Here is a 13,305-nt window from a genome sequence, read left to right on the forward strand (position 1 = left end):
CATGCCTGCTACTGTTTTGAATTGATTTGTTTGCATGTCTAACCAAAGGTTTTCAGATGAGTTTGTCAGAAATTCTGAGTTCTCCCCTAAATGTAGAGGGTTTATTAAAACCTGCTGCTACATGAGTCTTCAACTAATGAGATGTGATAGGCTAATTAATTCAGGGAGTATCTAGGGTTTTTAGGTCCCCAGATTCTTCTCTTCCAAACCCTCTACCCCTTTCAAAGGGCAGAAAAAGCAGAGAACACAGCCTAATAGACAGGCGCCCAAGAAGTAGCAGTAAGGTAACATCCCCAAAACTAAAAAAAAAAAAAAAAAAAAAAAAACAGGGAAAATTCCCCCCAAAAGGATCAGACACCAGCTTCAGAATGCCTGTGCTAGAGAGATGGTCACCTTTTCCAGTCATCCTGCCCTTATTTCCCTTTCACTTGCACAGTATCTGACCCTCGGTGCCCCAGCTTGGTGTCAAATCTAATACAAATAGGTTTTGAAGGTGATTCAGGAGGGTTACAGTTGGCAGCGGATAGATTCTCCCCCTCCTTCTAAGGGAATTCCCCCTCAGCCTCCCAACCAAACAGGGTTGTTAGCATGAGTGCTTCAAATACTTAGCAGCAGTTGTCATGGAACATATTCCTGCGGAACATTCGGTAAAGGGCTTTTATTCCAGAATGTTTCTGGATCCAAAAAAAAACTGCAGTCGTAGAGCCCAGTTTTGGCTCTGTTTCCTCAATCTCTGTTTGAAGGTTCCAGAATTCAAGATGTTGACACTTCATTCAGTATTAACACTTCTTCCTGCCTGCTGTTTTATGGTAACTTATCTCAAGGATGTTTACCATCACATTTCAGTATCATGCAAATTTAGGAGATTCCTAAGATTTTGCGTATCTGAGTCGCACTATGAGTTCTCTGCATTACTCTTTAGGCTATCTACTGCACCAAGATTTACAAAGTGCCTAGCTCCAGTCATGGCACACTGCAGATTGCAGGCTTTCCACATTTTTCCTTTTATTTAAATGACTTGCTTATTTGTGAGTCCTTACCTATATGCCAAGAACCCTTAACAAAGGTTTCATTCCTCCTAACCCATCTGGGGTTTTAGGTAAACATTGACATCCTTCTTGCCTCTCACACTGGATTATTTTTCTAGGGTGCCTTATAAACCTTTTATAGGGTGGAAAAGCATGCAAAAAGCTTTTTACCCCAAGACAAGGTGGACTTGGAGAAGTATTCCTGACTTTTTTCTTGCCTGTCCCAAGCTTCAGCCAGAGAATTAATTTGAACATTAGGACTTGTGCCTTCTGCGATCACAGTGATGCCACTTTCCAGGCTGCACATGCTAAAGATTCAGTGGTTCCTCAAAAACATGTAGACCTAGCTTCTTCACCCCCTAGAGTGAGTTTCAGATACAAGTGCTGGCTTTGTAATTAAGAACTTTAGTGGTGGAGGGATCAGTTCTCAACCCAGGACTCCCCTTTCCACCCAAAACAGTTGGTCCTCATAGACTCTTCAGATTTTGCTTTGGGGTACAATGTCTATAGAAGTGAAAGTGCAAGGTCTTTGGGACAATTTGGACAGCTCAAAGTTCATAAATGTCAAGGAAATACTGGTTGTAATTCAGCCTGTAAAAACTCTATATCATTTTTTTGAACCAGGCCCTCTTCAGCTGATTACAGTGATGTTGTACTTTTAACAAGAGGGTACCATCTGTTAGGTGGTAATGATTGCTTGGGAGTTAGCTCGGCTGTACTCCTTACCTCTTCAGGCTTCCTGCATTTCGTCAGAACAGAACATAGTGTCAGGAACTCTGCAGATCCTCGACAGACCATCACTAGTGGAAGCTCAATTCAGAGGCATTCCAGGAATGGATCCATCTGTTGGGAGCACCTCAAGTAGATCTGTTCACCTTTTTTGATACAGGTTGGGAAATCCTTGCAATCAAGTATGGAGAACAGATGCTGTTTCATTCTCTTGGTTGAGAATGCTTTTCCACCCTTTCCGGCAATTTCTAAGGTACTTCTGAAGATTCAGAAAGATTAGCTAAAAATCATTGAGGTGTGACCCCCTTTTTAGCAGAAGCAAAAATTGATCATCGCTTCTTATGGAATTGACCTAAGCAATTACTGCAAGCTTCCCCACAGACTGGCTCTACCCACATAGGACAAGGGACAAGGAGGGTTAAATGTACCTCGTTATCAAGCAACTGGCTGCCTGGTTGATTCAATTTTGCTACTTTTTAGGAATGTTTAAGGACATACAGCAGGTACTAAAGGAAGCAAGAAAGTTTGCAACTTGAAAGTCATATATTAGTAAATGAAAAAGATTTTCTAGTTGGTATCTAGCAAGCAGCCAGGGTCCCATTAGTAAGTTATCACCCCTGGTACGCAAATATTTGTTTGAGCTGCTATCTTGTGGGCTTTTGTATGCCTCTAAGAAAGTGTATCTGGTGGCCATTTCATGTTTGTCCACGGATCCTCCTCTTTCATCTCTGTTTGTGGTCATATAGTTTCAGTTTCTGAAAAGGGGTGTTGTACGATACCTAGTCACAAACAAATACCTCCATCTTGGGATCTCAGTTTTGTGCTGGAGAAAATGACTTTGTCACCCTTTGAACCTACCTCTTTGAGGTTCATTATTTGGAAAGCTTTTCAACTTTCTCTGACATTTCTGAGTTGCAAGCTCTCATTGTAGAGGAACCCAATCTCTTTTCCATAAAGATAGGGTCACACTGTGTACAAACCACACATTCATGCTTAAGGTTGCCTCAGAGTTCACTTTGAATCAAGCTGTCAATCTCCCATTTTTTATCCAGATCCAAAAAACACAAGAAAACAGATTTTTCATACCCCAGATGTGCATAGTCAACTCGCGTACTACCTTGACCGATCCAAGTCCTTCAGGAAAGCTGACCAGCTATTTGTTTCCTATAATGGGCTCAGAAAGGTCAACCTCTGTCTAAACAGACTATTTCTAGATGGTTGTCCTTTGCTATTGTGTTCTGTTACTCCCACCATGGCAAAAGTATTCCAGGCTGGGATACAGCCCATTCTGCTAGGCCCTTAGTTTCTTCGATGGCATATTGGAAATGAGTGGATTCAAGGAGCAATTCCATAGGCAGCAGCTTGGTCCTCCATCCATACATTTACAAAGCACTACAAACCGGATTCCTTCTATAGGTTCTGAGCAGGCTTTACAAAGACCATCCTCCAGGGTCTCGGGGACCCACTTATCCTTCCTCCTCCTGTGTTGGGTAATCTTTGGTAATATACACTTAGACTACTGCAGTTGTGAGAGTGATGAATGTAGTACTGTTGTGCAACTTGCACTTAACCATAAAAGTGGATATCTGAGTTCTTCACTGCTGTAGTAGCTGCACCTACCCACCACCCCCCTTATACATAATTGATGTGGGTTACACTTTTTATTGTTGAGGTTGTTGTTATGGTTTGTTTTTCATTGGTTAGTTTACGATGAGTTCTCCTTTTTTTTTTTTTTTTATGTTTTGGGTCAAGAAAATCCTCAAGATTTTCAGTCCCTCTGGCTGCTTTTTCAGTTCTCTCTAAAAGGGATTAGCCTACTGTGTCGGAGGGCATTCGAGCTTTGAGAAGCTGGCCATGTGCTGGCAGGATACAGCCCATAGGCTACTGCAGCAGTGAAGAATTCACACTTTTACTGTTATGGGTAAGTGCAGCTTACACAACTGTACTTCATTCACTGTTTAACAGGGTAGGAGGATTGGTCTGACGATCCTTGTCAACCATGACCAATGCATATAGGCCAAGTATTATTGCCAATAAAATGTTAAATATTAGCAAATAAAAGACTAGTGCGCTTTAAGCCATTGTACAGTTAGCAAAAATACAAACAAGTAATAGTACATTGAGTAATTTTATGTAGAGAACTAATTCAGAAGCTGTATTTTAATACGGTCAGAAATGTATACTATGTGCATTGATTAGGTATAATGTTATGACAAGAAGCAAATGAAAAGTATTAACTTTAAATGATGAGTAGTTAAACAACACATATAATAAAAAAAAAAAAAAAAAAAAAAAAAAAAGATTTGCAATAGCAAGGTTACTCCAGGGCACTGTTAACCTTCTGAGTTGGTTGTGGTTTCTTAGCCATTGTCCTTAAGGCATTTACAGTCAGCCTTGTCAAAGAGGTGCTCAGAAAGTGACTTTATGAAACCTGAAGGGGAATCTTGTGACTTGATTTCAGGAGTAAGCTTATTCCACAGAGTTAATCCAAGTGTAGAAAAAGCAAGTTCTACAACTGCTGTTTTGAAAGGGGGATGGCTGAGTAAAATGTTGTGGTTACTTCTCATAGAATAAGCTTATTCTCTGAAGGGTAGTTTTATTTTGAGAGGGAGACAACCACCCTCTTTCAGGGTCTTGTACAGTAATTTTGAAATCAGATAAGTGGATCTTTGTGTTATTGAAGCCAGTTTAGTCCCCTGCATGAGGTTGCAGTGATGTGATTTGGAGTCTAGCAGTAGAGCAGATCTTGCAATTTTATTTTTAGTTATCTGTAATCTTTGTTTGTTATAGACAGAAAAGATAGTTGTGGCAAGTCATATTCTAGTTTTGAAATAAGAATATTTTTGGCTGTGGGTTTGCAGGCATTAGGGGTGCCCTGGCCAAATTTCCCCTTAGTCAGTATGAATACCATCTCAGGTCCCGCTGACTTATTGAGATGAAGTAGGCCAGCAAAGGGTAAATAAAAATAACTACATTTTAGGGCTGTTATGCTAAGACTTTTTTGTTTTCTTTTTAGGAGGGGAGTTCCTTAAATTACTCACTCATTTGTTTACTTGCTTACTTAACTTTGACCAGGTTGATATTCTTATTTTTGGGAGATTTTCAACCATGAACGAGGCCAGTTAAGCAGTTACAAGTTTTAACAGTTTACTTGTGTAGTATTGTGAATGGTATTGAGTGTACCAGACTAATGCAGAGAGACTGGGTACCAGGCTTAATTGTGAATCGCTTGTGATTGACACCGTAACATGCAATTACTAATGTCATTTGATTTGTTTTAAAGTAAGTAATTGCAGTCTTGAGCCCAAAGGAATCCAGGAACAACCTGGAAGAACAATACTGTTTTTAAATACTGAGATAACTGTGGCCTCATAGCAATGCAGTACGTAAATAGGGGAGAATCCACAATATTCTCAGTCCAGTATCATTAACTACCTAATAAATAAGCTCCTCTACAATCATTGTTCATTTTAATTTTACTGACTCATCTCCAATTAAATTAACTAGGATATTTTTATTTCTGCATAAACCCTCAGGAGTTTAATAGCGTTGGTGTTGTAGTTAAGTGTCTCCTAGGATTCGTCTTCACCCTAATACAACATTTTAAATGTTATTGTTGTACACCAAATACAAAGTTTGTTAAAAGAAAGAGTGGGTTACTTCTAACACCAAAGCCAAAAATGTGGACCCTTAAACTCATCTGGGTATTTTTAGCCCTTTTTTGTGTACCTGTAGCTTTTGATCCTGTTTAACAACCCTAGTGAAAAAATCCACATCAGGGGATGTCCTAATTATTCTGGGAGTGTTGGGGACTTAATTCTGCAGTACATGCTCACCCTAACCCTTTCCATGTAAGACTTTTCTAAACATTAATTTTCTAATTGTTGGGCCACTGCAGGGCAGTAATAGAATTGAGTCATTCAGTGGATGGCCAGTCAATTAGTCACACAGACCTCATACTTACTGCAGAGGAGACCTTGTCTGTCACTTTTAGTCTCATACCTCATTTTACAGACATAAGCAGTGTGTGCCAGCTAGCTTTAGTTCTGATCAAAGCTCACCATTATCCCAACCAAGGTCTCTCTTTGTCTTTCTAGTTTATGCACCATGTGGTATATTGGGCAATGAGCCCCTTTTCAGCGTTCATTGTTTCTGAAGCACTTACGGGTTTTATGGGCTCAGGTTGCTAGCTCAAGGCTCAGCCCTCCTCGGGGTGCACCACACACACTCGCGTGCACATACTCACACCTAAGGCCAATTTAGAGTGTCCAGTCCACCTACTGCATGTCTTTGAAATGTGGGAGAAAACAGGAGTACCCAGAGGAAACCCACGAGAATGCAGGGAGGATATGCAGACTCTGCACAGAAGGCACCCCAACTGAGAATTGAAGCAGAGAACCTCTTGCTGTGAGGTGACAATGCTAACCACTGCACCGTCCCCCCAACCAAGATACCCCACATGTAATAACAGTAGTTATCAGATTTAAAAATTAAGGAATCTATTAAATTCTAATTTCAAATGCAATACTTTTAATGATGGCTATTGTTAACTCATAAACAACATGCTAGATTCATTAGGAAAAACTGTTTACACCTTAATTCCTAAATAACAACAAATTAATGCACGTTTCACTACAAATCAGCTGTGAAAGCCATACATCTCCTCCACTGAAAAGGAAATTCGCAAATCTCAAATGACCAATTGTTATGACAGCAAAACTCCTCACCAGATATTAAGGCATAGAGACATTCATAAGTCTCCTTACCAACATTCCTTCAAAAGTAAAGAGAATAGTGTAAATGTGTTTCAATAAATCTTTGAGCAGCATGACCAAAAGTTCAGGTCTTCATGCAGATAGAAGCAGAGAACTGTACAGTAACATATCTCACTAATAATTATGTTTACTTAGAAAATACAGCAAAGCATCTGTGAAATTGTGATGTTATAAGTATTTGAGTTGTTGTTGTTGTGTCTTTTGGCTTTTCCCGGTTAGGGGTCACCACAGCGGAACTCCGGTCCGCTAATGATTGGCAGTTGATTTTTACGTGCCGAGTTACCAGCCCTGACGCACAACCTTCAACGAAGGTACACCCATTCACGCATATCTCCACGCAGAAGACGCTCTAGCTGAGAATCGAACCGGACAGCGTCTTACTGTGAGGCGACGACGCTACCGCAGCATTGAGTTGTACAGCTGACATAATCCAGCATTATAAATATCAACATAATCACAAGAAATACCAGACTCCTCATATATTCACAGCTTTTAAATGAAAGAAATGATGATTAGTATTAAATAAAAAAGTGACCAGATATTCATAGTTAACTAATACGTCCTAAAGTTTGACTGTATCATTTGTTTCTCTCTTTTCTTTTTGCTCAATGCCTGCTAATCATCAATCCTCCCCAGTGTGACTTAAGCCCATTTGTTCTTCCATGCTGGGTATCCCTAGCACTGAGGTGAGACTTGTCCATAGGGGCTCACCATTCAGGCAGCCACGAGGGGGGATGGTTTGTACCCTAGCCATAATATGGGAATTTTGGGCAAATGTAATAGGCGCTAACCCCTTGGGATGAGACTGGGGACTGCCAGCCCACATCACTGCAGGAACCGCAGTGTTTCCCCTGTTTGAGTTCATGCTTCTTTACATTAATGATTAAACCCACTGCAGAAGCAACTTAATGGCCAGCCATCCCCCTCAGAAAGGTCCTTTTGCATTGCTCTCTCATCTTTGAGAGAATGACCTATGCTCTGTCATTTCCTCCCAGGATGGTACTGCATTCTGTCACACCAACTGCAGCAGATGCCCGGAGTGTTTATTGAAACTGGATTGCATGGGCCATAGTAAAGGCTTTTGGCCTTCACAATGGAGCTGGCCCGCTTTATAGTAAATTTTCAGTAGACCTGGATTCTTCCCATTCATTGTATTTGACTATGTTGTAAGAAAGTATTTGCTTAAGACTCTGTGTCATACTGTGGAAGTCAACTCTGATGATAATTTTCCACTAATGGAGTCTCAAACCCTTCTGGCAAGCCTGAGTCATTACATCCAGCCCTAGTCTGGACTTCAAAGTTATGAAGTCTGTCTGATGTTATCATTAGATCTAGAAACAGTGTACTCCATCAAGAAGAACATGTTATGAGCCACAGTGCATCAGTTTATACATTATTTTTAAATAACAATTCCTTATTGCATCCAGAAATATAAATAAGAGTGAAAACAAGCCTTACTGCCATCTGTCATTCAGAGTTTTGATAGCTGTAAGGAAATTAGTCCAAACCCATTCTTTCAGAGGAAAAAAAAAAGGGTTTGCAGATTTTAGTACTTTAATTCTGAGTTTCCCTGCAGCCTTGTCTTCTTCTAATGATGGAAACCGGTAGGCTTTCTCAGTACTGATTGAGTCAGACATGACCAAATAAGCACACTCACACACACTCACACACACTCACACACACTCACACACACTCACACACACTCACACACACTCACACACACTCACACACACTCACACTCACTCACACTCACTCACACTCACTCACACTCACTCACTGATCTGTAAGCACTTTCATTCCGTTACCGTAACTTCTTGAGACAAATTTCCAATCTACATGAAGTACTTGATATATACTTAAGATCACATGATGCTTTACGTCAGTGACCATTAATGGCTAGTATTTAAATACTTTCCTTTTCAAATATACTTTAAAATTTTCTTTATCTTTAAGACCAGAAAAATGGCAAGCTTTTAATTTAAGCTGCAAAGCATACTTTCTCCAATATAATTCATTTTCTGCATCCAACCTAATCTGAAAATTCTTCACCTGATCTGTTATACTAAATACCAATTTATCTTTTGTGGTAGATTTCTTGTTACATCCTATTTGTTTAGCTAGTGCATTACTTGTAGCTAATGCATCCAGATGCTCATAAATTCTGTGGTAAAACTCTCTAAACTGTTCTACCCACATAAAGTCCTTCACAATCTTTCATCTAGCAAAGTAATCCACAAACTTAGTTACAACTGTAAGTCCATCAAAAATGTTAATAGCAATATTTCTGCTAAATGTAAAAACATTTTTCCCCTTCCATTATGTACTTAACAGTGATTGCATGCCAGACATTTGAGCATACCATAACTCAATCTGGTGTCCTTTCCTTGCAAACTCCTCAAACCTGACTGAAGGATATCCTTGAGGCGCTTTCTTTCTTTTGGTCACAGAGATTGATTCTTTATTTTATTTTACATTTGTTGACCGGGCTGGTCCAACTGGATATATGTCCATTTTCAGCAGTGGCCCGGGGAGAAAAGCTCCAAGTGAAATACATTAAACATTGAGCATTAAAAACATTGATCATTAAAAGCATTAAACATTAAAAAAGTTACAAATATAGTTCAAAGAAAAAAAAAATATCATAATAGTATTTTTACAGTGTCTGCAATAAGCAAAGTAAGAATATCAAAGGGTAAAATTCAAATTCGAAATTGAATAGTTCTTTCCTGATCCATTTAAAAATGTGAGGGAGACTGGCTAAAATCTTCACTTGTTTTTACTGATTTTTTAATACTGTGCTGAACTACAGAATTACCTAGTAATAAAGCTGTGTTATACTCTTTAGCCTTATTTTCTATCTCTGTATTGTCTCTAAGTAGATGTTTAGCTCTGCAAGTCACCTATTTAGTAGTTCTTTTATCTCTCACTTCCTTATAGATGTTTTTTACCAAGTTCTTGAGATAGCCTCTATAACAAAATTTTTTGATCGATTACATATTTTGAAAAAGAAAAGTTTCAGTTAACCTGCTAACTCTGTTAAATTGTCCCTTAAGTATATTCTTTTTACCTCCGCGGTGGTGCAGCGATAGAGTTGTTGCCTCACAGCAAGAGGTTCTCCCGTTTGATTCTCGGCTGGAGTGCGGGGAGTGCTTTCTGTGTGGAGTCTGCATGTTCTCCCCGCGGTTGGGTGGGCATTCGAAATACATGTGTAAATGGGCGTGTCTTCGTTGAAGGTTGAACGTCGAGCTGGCACCTCGGCATTCGTGAAAATCTACTGCCAATCATTAGCGGACCGGAGTTCTGCTGTGGCGACCACTAACCGGGAAAAGCCAAAAGACAAACAACTATATTCTTTTTACATTTTTCAAATGCATATTATCAAAGTGCAAATATGCATAGCTTTGCACATCTGTTTTATGCATTCTACCAAAGCCTCTTTCTCTGTATAAATTGGTAAATCAAGAAAATTGACTGGAACACTACCATATTTAAATGTAAATCTTAAGTTATGTGTACTATTCACATATGTAATGAACTCTCTTAAGTCCTTTTTATTCCCTTTCTATAAAATAAGCACATTGTTAGTCAAACATTTACAAGCAGCCATCTGTTTAAAAAAAAAATGAAAACAGAATTACAAAAAAATTCTCCTTCCCAGTCTGCTATAAACAAATTTGTGTAGCTCTTGACCATAGTGGTACCCATTGCTACTCCACTTAGCTGCTTAAAAGCTGCAAATCAAATTTTAAATAATTGTATGATAAAATAATGTCCAAAATTTCTCTGAATAATCTACATTGATTGATGGTAAATATTCTTGAAGAATACATTTCCACTACTTCTTGATTCAGTATTGCAGTATACAGAGAAGCAACATCCGCAGCTACCAAAATATCAGATTCACTTAATTTTTATACCAGCAAATATTCTGTATAAAGTCAAGAGTCTTTCACAAAGGCCACATTCTTAATAATTACTTTATGCAAAAACTTGACATAAATCGCCATTGACCCATTTTTTGCTGCGTTGACTGGCTTCATTTGGTCTATATGAAGGATCAGCCAATTCTTGTAAAATTTGGGCAGTCCAAACAGCCTGCTGAGTCTAGATGTAGTTATTCTAAACTACTCCACTGTGATGTATCAGTTAAATCACCATTCATCCATTCCTCTATAAAGGAACCAGTAAAACTGAGTACTGATACTTTACAGTGAAAAGCCAGTCCAGCTAACAGGATGTTTTGTTTTATACAGTTCGACTGTCCTCCCTTTCTGGAACCCCTAACACTTGAAAGCTTTTCCTGCAAGCCTTATTCCCTGTTTTATAGGTTCATAGTTATATACTAGGCTAGCTGCCCTTGTGGGCCACTTAGTCTAGCCATTTTCCCTTTTTGTGCTTGACATACCCAATCCCATTTGGTTATAGATTGGCCTTACCTATCCCATGGTCGATAGTTGTGTATTACCCTAGTGAGAATAACTGGAATCACACCATAGATAATTTAAGAGGACCCATGCATGGGATAAAGCATTTAGGAGCTGCATCTGACCATTAGCAGTACAGGGGAAAGGCCTGGGGTAAGTTTGCTGTTTGCCATCTATAGATCTAAGCTGCACTTGAAAATGGACAGGGATGAACTTTATTTTATGTAGATGGGGAGTCTGTTCATTGGTATCCTCTGCGAAATATACCTGTCCCTCCAGACTGTTCTGTAGATGTTGTAGAAGAGGTTTAGATCCCTAGACTCATAGCTCTCAGCTCTCCAGATTTTCACAAAATGTCCACTTTTTTGCTTCTTATTTTTGGATTGTTCCTTATAAAATGTGTGGTTTTCTGGCAAATTATGGAGGATTGAAGTCAATAATTAATACTAAATAATGACAAACATTTGAATTTTGGACTTCATATTCTTCAGAAAATATGTAACGATGTAACGTATGTCATTCTAACAACTTTCTAAGTTTGTAGGAAAATATTTAAAATCTGTCCCTATTTTTCGGCTTTTGTCTCTCCATTATTTCTGGCTTTGTCCAGATTTCCTGTACTGATAGGTCGAAAGGTATACCTAGACTGAGTATTTCTGATGGCATTTGACTTAATGATGTGCAGTAAATCTGTCAGTAATGGGTCAGAGGATGCCTTGTATGCTAGAAACAGATCACCTCTTAGCAGTCTGTAGGATACCGATTATAGTGACAGGGCTTTAAGTTGGTCAATTTAGGACATGTTGCTTAGGCCTTGTATCCTTTTAGTAAGGTATCTGTGTTTCAAATGTCTTGCATTCCGTTATTATAAACTTTACAAGAAAATCCTGAAAATGCTTCCTGACAGCTTCTTCTTTATTTCAGCGCAGGGACAAGATGGCATCAATCCCATGCACAAATATCAACATAATCTTCATATTCCATTTTCTGTAAAAAGTCAGTCAGTTTAGCTGTAATCTTTTGAGGCCTTACCAGAATTGCTTCCAACAGAGATTCCATGATCTTACTATAAAAAGTTGCACCTAGATTACTCTGAAATGCACTTGCATTAGTCATCTTCACAGCCATACTCAGCCAAATCTTTGTGTTTCAGATGATGTATCTATTCCAAAAAGTTCTCCCTCTTTCAGAACCAGTATCCTCCTATAAACAGAGTAAACTGCTCTTTAGACTTTTTTTTTGCTCCTACCAGGGTTTTGTCCAGTGGCTCCATTAGTGCCGCCCATTTGGCTCTGTCCCAGGAGTGCGAGAGCCAGGCATTCCCAGGCTAGGCCATTTTTTCTAGCCTAGGAATCCTGTTCGGCTCTACATTTCCTGGTAAGAGTTCATTGGTAGGAGCAGGCCAGCTTGCTGGTCTTGAGGGTAGCCCACACTCCTCTCTTGGAAGCACTCCGCCAGAGGTCAAATGTTGCTGTCTCATGGGGAGAGGCATACTTTCAAACACCGAGCTCTCCCTTGACTGTTGGTGTGAGTAGCATTTGTAGGCTCAAACTACACTGGGCAACACCTTCTGCTCCTGCCTGCTGGCCAGAGCCACCTCCTCCTACTTACGATTGGTAATCTGCGGCATAGTCAATTCAGCAATGTAACCCTCTGTACCACGGAGCTGGCCTGTTTAGTTTTTAGTATCTATTGTTTCCGAACTTAGTATTTGTTTCTTTGATTTTCATCTTTTTTATAATGTACTTGGAGACAAAAATTAATCAGTTTAGCATCTCAAGTTCTATGCTTGGTATTGGTGTTTCAGACACTAAAGTTCTCAGAAGCATTACATGTTTTATGTGGGTCTACTCTTAGTTTTATTATTGTTATTTCATTTTTAGTTAGTAGAATTTGGGCTGACTATCAGATGTGTGAGACCCAGTAATCCAAAAAATAAAATAAATAAATAAATGAATAAAGATTCTCAGACATTTTTGCATGAGTGCTTTGGTTTCCTGAATATCCTGATGTCATTGTTTGTGTCCTCCCTTGGCTTTTTATATAGGCTGACTCAGATTGGTGTACCACCGAGACAGGGGAGTACTCTGACATACCTTAGTCTCTGACTTGGCACATATGCTCCTCATTAGGACACTCAGTTGGAAAATTCCATGAGTCATAGTTATGCTCTTTGTGTTTACAGCAGGCACATGTAGATTGTGTTGGGAAAAATTACAGGAGAGATTAAGTAGCTGAAATGAGAGGGAGATGTGAGAATAACTGCAGCAGCTGACATTGTGCCAGTATGTCATCTTTATTTGACCAAAGTAGTTTCTTCTAGTGCTTTTCTGTTCTTTAACAAGACCT

General features: G+C 39.2%; 1 protein-coding gene across 2 annotated transcripts in view; it reads left to right on the top strand.

Moving 5' to 3' along the window:
* The window catches only part of PCGF6 (polycomb group ring finger 6), a 362,217-nt gene that overhangs the window by 211,241 nt on the left and 137,671 nt on the right, over window positions 1-13,305 (top strand). The gene's annotated exons all lie outside the window — the stretch shown is intronic.

The sequence above is a fragment of the Protopterus annectens genome, chromosome 14.part0 (genome assembly GCF_019279795.1).
Source record: "Protopterus annectens isolate FY-2018-M chromosome 14.part0, PAN1.0, whole genome shotgun sequence".
Lineage (NCBI taxonomy): Eukaryota > Metazoa > Chordata > Ceratodontiformes > Protopteridae > Protopterus > Protopterus annectens.